The following is a 13,788-nucleotide window of genomic DNA, read 5'->3' on the forward strand; positions in this document are numbered from 1 at the left end:
AAAGAGAAGTAAAAATAGAAAAAGATTTAGAACTAGAAAGTGTAGAGCTTAACAAAAAGATAAGGGAAAATGCGAAACATGGGAAAAGTGAGAGAACGCAAGAGAAAGCTTATATACATCAGAAGGACGACTGAGAAAGAGCTACGGGGAGACTCGTGCTCTTGGAAAATTACTCTGGAGCGTTTAAGCTCCATTGCCGCACGTATACGCGTACGTGTGTGCAAAGTTGGGTGAGGGCAAATTTCAGTGTGCGGTGGGAGCGGCTTTACAGATATGTTCTCGGTTGCCCGTTGCAACGTGGTTTTTAAGGTAAGAAGGAGGCATCTGTGCACGTCCACGTGCTCCTGCACATACACCAACACCTGGATAACTCGACGTTTACATTTTATACGCGTGAGTGGTATGTGTGCATATTCCATCTATATGCAACAGGCATACGTGTGGTTTTTGTTGTACGGGTGGGTATGTACGAAAGTGGAGTCGCGTTAAAATTGAAACGGAAGTCAACCATAAATGTAAGCTCGTTCACTCTCTGTCTGACCACTCGTACTTTACCCGCTATTTTTAATGTTTGGTTTCGCGTATTTCACTCTCTTATTCTTTGTAGTCTCCTTCAATGCACGGAATATCTCTCTCTCTCTCTCTCTCTCTCTCCCTCTCTCTCTCTCTCTCTCTCTCTCTCTCTTTATATCTTTCCATAAAAGTTTACGCGAATATGGACAGAAAGGTAATACATAATTTGTCGGTATGCAATTGAAATTGCAGTTAAAGTTGTGCAAGGAACGGTAGTAAAGTCACTCAAGTTTTTCTCTTGCATATTGACTCAAGAATTATAATACTTTTTACAATTACAAATAATTGCAATGTATTTTTGATACATATTAAAGATCTAAATTAAGTAATAACTTAATTCATCCAAATGTGTTGGTCACTTATTTTTCTTTAATTTATCAATCAATTATTTAGAATTTTCTTTAATTGATGCAGCATTAAATATGACAGTTTTCGTAAAAAATTAAATCAATAAAACAATTTTAAATAATAACTATAATCTTCATTTATATTCATTTACATTCATTTTCGACATTATATAAGCGCATTAAATTTATGAATAATAAGAGTTTGAAATCATAGAAAAATGTAATTAAGGCATTTGATGGAAATCTATTTATTAATTTTAATTATTTAAAGTAATAAATTCATAAATTTCGTGAAAATTCGCTATAAATATAATAATAAATTATAATTATTATGCATAAAATGCATATAAACGAATTTTTCCATAGACTCTAAGACAAATTATATAATAATAATAAGAGAAAAATATTTTAAACTTACGTGGAGACGTGCTGCGTACAAATTATGGAATAAAATTATTTTTTATCCGAGAGTAATGGAGAAAATACAATTTGTAACTAATTATTATAACTATTATTAGAATTTTTACAAGAGAATTTTTTTCTCGATTCTTTTATGATGCTACAATTTATGTTCTTATAATGTAACATAATGAGTGCATTAATTAATGGTTGAAATTCATGGAAATTGTCTGAAGCATGTTTGCATATAATTTAGATAATTTATTTATGAGCTACAGAAGGAAGTTTGTGCACATTCCATATAACAGGGGATTGGCTAAAGTAAGGATGTGTGTCCATCGTTCAAAGTTGTTTTGAATTTGGACATTCGCCTGTTTATGCAGGATATAACTTTATGAAATTTTATAAAGTTTATGTACTTGCGTTAATCGATTATCGATTAATTGTTTATATTTGAAAACAAATTTAGATTAATTAAAGTAGATAAACAAAACAAGTGTATTTTTTAAGATTAAGACTTCCTTTATTATCATTTAGATTAAGACATCCTTGTTTATCATTTAAAATTTATTATTTTGTCAGATTTATATATATATATATATACATAATTATTAGTTAACAATCTACATTACTTCAAAATCTATCAAACCGATTTCAAAGAGTAGTGAAGTGTATTATGGCATTGTTATCAACTTAAAATCGTTATTTATGCAATCACACATGCGTATGCAACCGTATACAGACGTCTAGAATAGCGTATGCCTATAATGGGATAAATAAATATACGAATACAGATATGTATACATTTAAAATACACGCGTATGTAGGAATAAGCACATTTGGATCCTGCTTATAAAGATAATGTACAATAAATTTGCACAAAAGTAATTATCAAACTCATGTAAATGTTTATTTGTATATTTGAATATTTACGGTACATTGTATGAGTTTATATAATATGGATTCTATATAGATTATATATTAATATTTGTTAAAAATAATAATTTAATATATATTATATATAATAATACATTTATTTCATTATTTATATATTTTTGTTTATCTTTTAATCGTTGATAAGATATAGTTTCATTGGATAAAATATATTGAAAATCAGTCCTATCTTACTTGCATAACTTTTCAATTTTGCAAATGTAAAATTGATGTTTTGTGTAAATACTTGCCATTTCGAATGACTGACAAGAAAGATTGTAGATATATCTACATACATTTGAATTTCTTCATAGTTCTTATTAGCTTTTGTAAAATGAAAATTGTTTCATTAAAATAAATTAAATATTCTACAACATTATTTTTTACTCTTATTCTACATTTATTAATAACAATTAATATCAACTTATTTTGTTGTTATAATGGATTAATATTGTTAATATCCAGAATGTGTATATGTCAATTGCGCTAGAAAATTAATCTAAATATGCATGTATTTAGATGAACTAAATAAAACTTTTAAACTTTAAACTTTTTTTTTACGATACATACAAAATTAAAAAAGTATTAATTTCTATATTTAGCAAGAATTTATTTATTATTTTTTAGTTAATTTATCATATAACGTATTGTTTTTCTAGTACTGTTTTAATAATATTTATTTCAATTCTCTAGTCTTACTGAAAGAAAAAAAACTCAGTAAGTGTATATAACTTTTGTACATTTTAAATTAACACAATCTAAGTAACCATCATCTTCAGTGTGCAATAATATTATTAACATTTAGAAAAAACAAAACATGTTCTTATAGTGCGGTACACGCTTGGTTACTGCAAAATAATAATTTTCGTAAGATTTATAAAAGGCATGTAATTGGAAAATGTAATTAAATTTTTCAAAATATTTTATAATCTATTTTTAGAAAGTACTTTATTTACAATAACATGAGCACATATTTTTAGCAATTCTTCTTATTATTATTTATATTTCTTATTATATACTTTTGAATTCATGATAATTATATTAGTAACAATAAAGTATTTTATACGATTCTGAAGGATATATCGCTTCACAGTCACTTTACGTTACCGAGTTTTATTATAAATTTAAACTTATCTTTTATCGCTAGATATTTGTTTATGGTTGTCTTTTTATAATTTAATCATCATTAGGATTTTCTAATAGGAATTTATTAAGTGTAATAACAAAATCTAGAACTAATTTTTATTTTATTTCACGCGCGCACGCCCACTTACGCATATGCGCAAATGGATATGCACGTGTCAAAATACAGTCATATAAAAGAAATCATATGTGAAGATAAGCATCTTAAGCCCAATCTGTTTTTGTTTTTAGTTCTACGGGCTCAAAGACCATTTTATCCAATTATACAAATATAAGCTATTTCTTAAGTGAATCAATTGGAAATGGTAAATACATTCTACTAATCGTTGGATTCTTGCTCCAACAATACTCGTATACCATTTCGTTCGTGGCCTACTACTATTGAAGATATAGTTATTCAGAGTTCGATTTCCTTGTATATCATAAGGTATATCTTTATTGTACCGTAAATTTCATGATGTTACGTTTAAGGGATGAATTGTCATTTCGTATAATGTTATGGTCTCGTATTGAACTATAAGAATAATTAAAATTTTTGCATTCAATGAGAAACACCATATCTTTATGAATATTTAGACACGAAATTTAGAAATTCGAATCGTTAATTATTTATTCAATGAATTAGAATACATTTATTTAAGGGTAAATGAAAATATTTAATAATTGGAGGAATGGAAATACTTCGAGACAGAATGAGGAAAGAAATATAAACAGACTATATAAGGATATTGGCATCAAAATGATATTTAATAATTATGATATTAAATACTTATAAAATTGTAGATAATAGTATTTTGAAATTAAAAATAAAAATCCATTGATAATGCAGTATAAAAGAACAATAAACGATAAGTATATAAACGATAAGCATAAGCGTTCAAAAGGTATCACTAGAATAAAGATAGATAAATCAAATGATTTAAATACTTTAATCCCTATTTTGGAAAGTAGTATTGTTTATTTTTTATAAATTTTCTTGTTAAAAATTTCATCTACAATACTAAGAACGTAAGATAGACTGATAGATAGGAAGATGAAGAAGGACAGCATGAGAGAGAAACAGTGACAGAATCAGAGTCAAAGAGAGAGAGAGAGAGAGAGAGAGAGAGAGAGAGAGAGTGAGATAAAGAAAAAGATAGAAAGTTAGGTTAGTTTAAAGAGCTTGCTGGTAATTGCTAGAGTGAAATCTATTCTTAGAAACATTCTGAAACAATGGTAGAGGGATCGTACTGAGTTACTTTGCTTCTCTCAAAAATATAAAAAAGGATAGAAGGATCTGAAAAAGTATCTTTCCAATTATCGACACAGTAGTTTCAATGACATCTTTTTCGCTATAAATGCTAGCGCTAAGTAAAGTTTTTTAATTCATCCGTCTCTCTCTCTCTCTCTCTCTCTCTCTCTCTCTCTATCCCTCGTGATCACTCTCGACGATGTCATAAAACTATTGTTGTTGGAGGTGAACGAGATCGCATACTGTGACTAATTGAGAAATTCGTAATAGTATTTTGTCTTCCGTTCTCATCCTCGGAGTGTCGTATTGGGAATCAACGGCCATTATCAGAACGAAATCCGCCTTTTGAAAACGCAACCGTTCATCCGAGGACGAGGGAATGATCTATTTTGAGCATTTAGCCACCCTTCTTACGACTAACCAAAAGCCAGTTGGTTTTGTGAAGACTGCGGATAAAAGAAATCCCCTTTCGATCATCGATAAGGTCCACGGTTGAATCCCCTCCCACCCCCCCCCCCCCCCCCCCACCATCCTAATCATACTCTATCATATAATGTCTAATGCATTTTTAATAAAAATATATTGGTAGATTTTTAACAAAAAACTTTGTTAAAAAGAGCAGCAGCTTGAGATATAAGATTGGTATGGAAGATGAAAGTAATTTAATCATATCGTGTTATATGCTTCATATTCTTAATATTTTGATAATCTGTATTATGTATTTTTGCATTTGTTTTAAGCTGTATATATTTTAATATAAAAAATATAAAAAATCAATAAGAATATTGTCGATGAAGAAAATACAAATAAAGAAAAATAAAATTATGAATTACATAGTGAGATTTATTTATTTTATGTTGCTTTTCATTATAATAATTGATGTTAAAATATTTTATTTAAATAGGCTTTTTGTAATTTCCACTTGTGTTTATAAATTTTGTCAAAGGGTACAACTATCGAAAAAAAACAAAAGTTTCAGTGAAAGCAGTTTCTGCATTTTATTTAACAATATCTATGGGCGTAAATAAGAAGAGATTATTAAAACAAATATCTTAACTTAACTCTTATAATAAATATTCTTATAATAAAGGATACGTAAGGTAGCTTATTCGCGTGAATTGTGTGTAATCTTTTATGGAAATAAATATCCTCGCACTTACAAGAAGTCTGATTAATGTGCGGGAAAAGGTTGGCAAAAGTGACGAATACGTAAGATGCTCATACAGAAAGATCCCGTAAACAAGACTGATAATTGAAGAAGTTAAAATAAAATATTAGAAATTGAGCTTCTTTTTATTTTAATTGACCATATTTTGAAATTAAGGATTTGTAACAATTTCGTTAAAAACTTATTTTAAATTAACAAAAACAATATTATTAATATTACTAATCATAAAATGCGTTAATTCGAATGCTTTTAATTTGGCTTTAATATATTTTTTAAATTATTTGTATAATAATAAGAATTCCGTGTGTGTAGAAATCAGCAACCAATTAATTGCAATCAACGACAATTAATTGCAGTTCCGTGAATAAAAGATTATAATATTTTTTCTTATGTATTTTTATATTGCAATTGTATTTTTATATTAGAATCTAATAATGAAATTTAATCATATTTTTAACTTTAGACATGTAATAAATTATGAAAAAAGAACTTCTTTATTTTTGAATCATGGAGAATTCCATATGAAATTTTGTGAAAATATTTGTAAAAATATCTCAAGTGTATAGTAATTTTAATTACTTATGAGACTAATTGTTTTTCTTAACAATTGAATTAAAAGAAATTGAATGAAGTTGTGAGCGAGATGATTGATTTAAGTTAGAGGTTAAGAGTCTCGTAAATCGTTTATTTTAGTTTTAAATATTAAACTCGAATTGTAATGGAAATAATTGTTTGTAAAATATATTGTAGAATGATTACTACGAAAGGTACTTTTTTCCTGAACTTAAGCATTACACCTTTCATAAATTATTGTTATAAAGCATTGTTAATATATATCAAATATCAAAATACAAACCTGCATTTCTGTTTAAATAATCTTACTCTAATCATATTAAATAATATTTGTGATTATTAATGTAGAACTTTAAAGATTTAAACATTAAATTCTAATTAAATAGTGTCGATTGAGTTACTATTAATGCTAATTAATAATTTCGAATAAATTAAATAATATATTATCCTACTACTAATTATAATCTTCCTCTTTTCACAAATGCTTGTTTATCAAATAAATTAAAAAGTGTTTATAAATTCTTAAAGGTTTATCGGATTTTAATTTTATAGAGAATACTTTTATTTTAGTCGAGTTGCACTTTTGAGGTATGAACTTTTATTATGTTTCGTAAAAAAAATGTAACTTTTACTTTATTCAAAGTATTAAATAATTTAATACTAAGATTCATTTGTTTCTATAATTATCCAATTACAATCTTGGCTCTCAAATTTCTATTCATTCTTTTAGCTCCCAGATGAATAATACGTTAAAAGTGTCGTGAAAAGTGCAACTAATCAGATTTTCTGTTTGTTTGAATTAAAGTTTTGGACGAGAAGTAGTCGCGTAATACGAGATCAGATTAAACTAAGAAGCCGTGGATAGATTATTCTACGCAAAGGATAAAAAATAAAGTTAGAAAGGGAAGCAGTGGATAGGTAACATTTCGTAAATGAGAAGTAGAATTTGATAATCTTGCGTTTGGATTTTGAGTACTACTAGGATGCTAAAGTTGCAGCATGAGAATATCCGTCTTTATGATGCGTAATAAACCATTTCGTTCAGTTTGGACATGAAAGATTAATGAAATAAGTACATACGTCGAATTATGAAAATGTTGTTATTGTTGTTATAAAAGTTACAGCGAATACGATTATCACAACTATTACATATTTATGTGAAATCAAGTGAATGCTGCCTTTTGATATAAACCGGCTAAAAAGGAATTGTTATAGTTGTTAAAATTTGAATTTATATTTAGAGTCGCTTATTTGTAAACGGATGATGAGACGTAACATTTTTATTTCTCCCAAGGTAACTTCCTCCAAATTTCATTCATACCCTAACAACACGTCCCGACAGTTCTTAAAATTTTTTCTACTTTGTTCACGCTAAAAATTCTAGTTTTTTCATTCTAATTCGCGCACCATCATTTTCGTCCGATTGCTACATATTAAAAATAAAACGAAGACAGTTTTAGTCTTCATTAATAGATCGCGCGTCATAAGCTAATTTAATGGACCGTAGTAAAATCTAGCTTATCTCGGATTATGGCCTTGGAAGTTTTCGCTCGCGCCCGCATTGACTGGAAAGTCTTCTCGTTTCGCCTCTCTCTCTCTCTCTCTCTCTCTCTCTCTCTCTCTCCCCGCCTGCTGCCTCGACTATAATTTAGATATCCCCCGGCCACTGTTAACTCTCCAGGGTGTCCTCGCGCGAATTAGTCGCGTATTTGTAGACGAGTGGAAGATGCTATGTTTGAGAAATAAGAGGTATGGAATAAAGAGCCGAAAGTGCTGGTAAATGGGCGTAGGAAGATGCGCAAATAAGTGGTTCCCAAGATACAACGTGTTTTTCAAAAGCTTCTGCCGATGTAATCTGATGAATACTCAATGAGATATAAAATTTTTAAGATAAATTCAAATTTATTACTCCATACGTAAATTTATCGACATAAAAAATTCGAATGTGACGATGCATTTTCTATTTAGAACAACATATTCCATAAGCCAAAAATATAGCCCATTGTTAGCTTCATATATTATTAGAATATTTTTTTATTACGTTTAAAGAACTTACGGAACTTATTGTCATTATAATTTAAACGTATATTTTATTGAGCAATAATAAACTAAGAATAGTTTAAAATGACTTATAATTTGTCTAAAGAAGGGACTATTAATCACCATATGTGTTCAACTATTATACTGACTTTTAGTGGGAACTCATTTCAGGATTAATATACAGTTGTACTTATGAAACTCTGTTGTTTCACCATACAAAACAATCACAGCACAGCTGTGGCTGACAAAGGTTAGAAATTTCATCTAGTAGGTCAATTAGAAATGACGAAATAAAAAACAAATTTGAATTTCGACGTGCTTGTGACGCCATCATTTTTCTACGTACTTCATGTGCCGAAGGTGGCATTAAGTAATTTCATTCAATTTAATTAAAAAAAATACTTATAATTTTTAGTTCTCTTATAGTCTTATTATATTTTACGAATGGGGAACAGAAAAATTAAGTAATACTTCAGCCAAGTGGAGGAAGTTAAAATATTATTGATTATTTCATCTATTTGTTAGATAGAAATTTATGAAATAATCTATTTTTATTTTCAAATAAATAGAAATTTATATTTAACTATCGTAACCAATGCTTGAAAAATAGTAGTAAAATTTTAATGGATTTAAATTTGTCCATGATAGTGTCCTTTATAATAATATATTGTCTACATTAAGTATAATATTAATTAAAAATCTAATCTAATTTCAATTTTATTCAGTATTTGAACGAAACCGTATTTGTACAGAGAAATTGAAATAAATATAAAGTGCAATAAAGCATTTCCCATATATTATTTATTATTTATTAATTTCAACTTTTAATAATAGTACAATTTTGCAAATATCACGATATTAAATATGAAAACTATGAATTATTTATATGTCTTTTCAATATAATATTCTGAGGATTCATCTATTTAGCTAAAATAATGCCACGCATTTACAAGTAAATCTATAGAAATTGATAAAATATTTTAGAAATGTAAATACTTTTGAATATCCAATTTTAAATGTAGCATAAAAATATTTATGTATATCACGCGTAATATAAAAATTCATATAATATAAAGAAATTTATTTATATACACTGAAATAAATTGACTAGGGTCATTGATTTAATCTGTTTCATTATAATATATTGTAAATTGTATAATATTGTACTTAAACATATGTATTGGTTATCAAATTATTCTAACTGTATTATTGTTTTCTTGGGAGAAGAGCAAATGCCATAAATAATTATTGTCGATAATAAATAAAAATATATTAGCTTCATAAAGAATCTTTTTTTATACAAATTTAATTCATAACGAATATTTTTAATAGATTTTATTTAAAAATTTTTATTTCTTGTCTTCAATAACCACTTCATAATTTAAAATGAGTGAATCGGTATTAATGTACTTATTATTCATTCACGAGGTGCTATTTGAAAATATCTCATTAGGTTCTGTCTCCAAGTTTTTTGTTTCAAAAGAAAAAGGTTGTATTATTAGCAAATGAGCCCATAATTGATAAATTGAAAGAAATTAAAATTTTATTAATTAATAAAATTTTACAAACTAATATTGTTTTTAATGTAATGTTTTTATAATTTTAATGTTATAAATATTTTTATTAAATATATTTAGCTATATTTATAAAGTAATAATAAATAAAGATGAATAATATTATTTTTTATTACAACGATTGTATTTTGTTTTTTCAAGATTTTTATAGCATTACATGTATTAAATTCAGGATGGCACGAATTCATTAGAATCTTTGGTTATTAAATAATTATACGATAAAAAAGATTGGTAAAATGTGTTTTGAAAAATGAAGAATATCGTTTGTGATAATTAAGAACTCTGAAGAATCAAGTGTAATTACATCGTAGAATGTTTTTATGAATGTTTTTATGAATGTTTTCGAAGTCGAATCGAGAGAAGAATTATTAGTTTTTATACTTCGGTCGATCCTAATGACTTTTCTTACAGTTCGTGTTCAAATTAATCAAATTAAGAGCACTTTTTGGCAAAATACAACACCTTAGTCAGCTTATGAAAACTTTACAATTAATTTTTTTAGAATTTTTTAAAGAATTAATAAGCCTCTAATATTCTAGATACGCTCTTCTTATTTTATTATGCGTTATAATATTTTTAAAATTAAAATTATTAAAATTCTTGAATATGATTATTATTTCATTATATTATGTATTACACGATTGATTATAATTTTTCATTCAAAATAAAAATAAAATAAATTTCATATAAAATATGTTGTTATAATCTGTAAATAAAGTTAGATTTGTATACATTTTAATTTTGTCTAAGATATTTGATAACCAAAATTTGTATGTATTCTTTGATTTAAATAATTATTTATATTCATAAATAGTGAATTTATATGATATTTTATAGCCTATGTAACGCCAAAATCGATTACTAATTCTGTTAGTAATATGATCATGATTCCTTGTGTAGATATTTTTATATTTCTCTATGTAATTAGTAGATTTTTAATAATATTTACTTCATTGGAAGCTATACATATTATCAATTATTTTTTTTTTTTTTTTTTTATTGCTTATATATTTATATATTTATCCTATTTTATTTTATACTTCAATTTTCAACTATTTATCATATTTTTTACCTCTTCTATTTCAATTAAATAAAATTACCGTCCTTATTCAATAATAATTTCTATTTTGAATTCCAGCGTTTTCTTAAATGGTTATTATATCATCTCTTTTACATTACTTTAATTTCAATGTTTGATGAGTATTTATCAGATTGATTTTCGTGTCCTTCCTCATAGACCTTAATACTTATTCAATTCCATAATCTTCCTCGTTACATTTTATTCTTGCCTCTCTCTCTCTCTCTCCCTTTCTCTCTCTCCCTTGTCTCATTTCTCTGTCTTTTTCTGTTAAGCATACACATACACACACAAATTCAAACAAACAAACAAACGAACGAACAGAATACAATATCATAAGCACAAATATGCAGGCAATATACATGGCCTAGTTCCTTAAGAGTATACATGTCTGCTTATTGCATTCTTTAACATTTACTTGTTATTCCTCAACTGTTTAAGTATATAAATATATGCGCAGCCACAGGCATAACGTATATTTGTATACGTAGAAGCAGTAGATATATTTTAGTTCGCGGTATGCAAAAGAACGGGGCTCCTGCAAATACTCTTGCCTAACATGCTTCCTTTGCGACACTTACGGCACTGCTTATTTACCAGTCAAATATATATCAAGATTTGCTTGTTTCATAGTTTTTATTTTCTTTTTTTTTTTATTTATTTTTTTTTCTTCACAGGATTTGCCTATCCGACGTGGAGTACGCATTTGATCAGAATTCTTTATCGACACCGTTAAGGAAGAATATATATATTTCTGTCTGCTTCTTCTCACTTTGAATGACAATTTCTTAGAGTTTAATCAATATGGATGAGATTAAATCGCGCATATTTTGCTTTCTTGAATGGTTTTTGTTTTTTGTTTTTTGTTTTTATCATTGCATTCAAAGTGATTATGGTCGGATGATGGTCTTTACGATAGTTATTTTCTATCGCAAAACGATTCATTCATTTATTTAGTATTTGATGTACTTGGAGTGGGCTATGATCTCTGAATAATGAAATGATAATTGTGAGTTCTACAAGGAAATGGGTTAATCGCACAAGCTAAAATAAAATGAAAATAGTAATACAATGTTTTACTCTGTTGAAAAACTAGATTAAAAAGAAAATGAAGAAAATGTAAATATATTATCTTATATATCTATCTATAGATCTATATATATATATATATATATAGGACAATTAAATTATATCTTGATTAAAAGTATTGTTGCCAAAGTTGTTAAAAAATTTATTATATTATATTTATTATAACAAATTTAAATCTCCATTTGAATCTCCATTGAATATTATTATCATCTGTTATATTTGCATTTATACTTTTCTTCCATCAATTTATTTTACAATAATTTTACATGATTTTTTTATTATTTCTTAACATATCTGAATGATTAAAAAAAAATTTATATTAATATAATACCAGATTAAATCAATATTTTTTTTCTAACTAACATTTTATTCTTCGTTTTGGAAGTACAACAGGCTTCGATAAAAAATATTATGTGTAATGTGATTTTTCACATTGAAAGTAATCGTCAAGCACTTGCGATCTTTGTAACCCTTTGACCTGTAAACAATTAAATCTTTAGATTTTATAATTGTTTTATTTGTATAATAGAGCCTAAATTGATCGATTGGAGACTGAAATTTATGCATATAATCGATAGTATCAAGAGTGGCACTTTATGCATAAAAATATATATAGAAATTGAAAAAGCTTAACGTATACATTGTAGTCAAGCCAGCCATTTGTAATATCTGCAATTCTCGTAAATTATCTAATTGAAGTATTCGAAAGCGAGGCAGCCTAAAATACAGACGCATACGCAAGAATATAAGCAGCGTGAATATATGAGGTAAAAGTAGAATAAGAGGAATGATAGGTAGAAGGGAAACGAAGGAGGGAGGGAATGAGATGAGAATATGAGGGGGCAATGTATAGAGAATGCAGAAATTTTACGCTTGGAATAAGCATTTTCCTGAATTAATAAAACTACAGATGCATTCAACACTACTACTGGTAATCTCTTTTCTGAAATTTCAGGATTTAGCTTTCGCCCTCTATTTATATACTAAATCATATAATTGCTGTATTTTGTATGGTTTGCAAAAAATATTAACTAACTAGATGCATATTGATCACACAGTTTCATACAGATGATTTTCTACGTTTTCGAAACACCATTCATACATACGTAATTGGATACTTAAAATTTTATTTACTGTACCCGTTTTTTTTTTTAATCACACACAGACACACACACAGACACACACATGCGCATTGACACACAAAACGATACACATGTGTATGCCCGTACATAAACTAACAATGAAAGATTAGACAAAAAACACGTATCAAGCATTATATATATATATATATATACATATACAGGACTAAATGCATTGACTCGACTATTCATATAAAAGTAGAAAGTAGATATATAGCATTGCTTCGTATACAAAATCGACCGGGCGACCATTGGCTTTGCAAATAGGGATAATCCTGAAAGGGCACACAAGTGCCGTCCGTATACGTTACGGTGTACATCCGTGGTTTACACTGTATATTCTTTCTCTCTCTCTCTCTCTCTCTCTCTCTCTCTATCTCTATCTCCCACTGTCTCACTCACTTTCTTTCACATTTTCTTCATCTTTATCTTTATTTCTCATACTCTCTCATACTTCCTTACTCATTCCCTCTCTCTTTCAGTTCTTCCACTTTCTATCGC

The 13,788-nt window shown here is 27.4% G+C and overlaps 1 protein-coding gene across 4 annotated transcripts in view; it reads right to left on the reverse strand.

The window, feature by feature from the left end:
• LOC105367499 (T-lymphocyte activation antigen CD86) overlaps positions 1-13,788 on the reverse strand; it is a 423,881-nt gene that overhangs the window by 140,289 nt on the left and 269,804 nt on the right. The gene's annotated exons all lie outside the window — the stretch shown is intronic.

The sequence above is a fragment of the Ceratosolen solmsi genome, unplaced genomic scaffold, assembly GCF_000503995.2.
Source record: "Ceratosolen solmsi marchali unplaced genomic scaffold, CerSol_1.0 scaffold7, whole genome shotgun sequence".
Classification (NCBI taxonomy): Eukaryota; Metazoa; Arthropoda; class Insecta; order Hymenoptera; family Agaonidae; genus Ceratosolen; species Ceratosolen solmsi.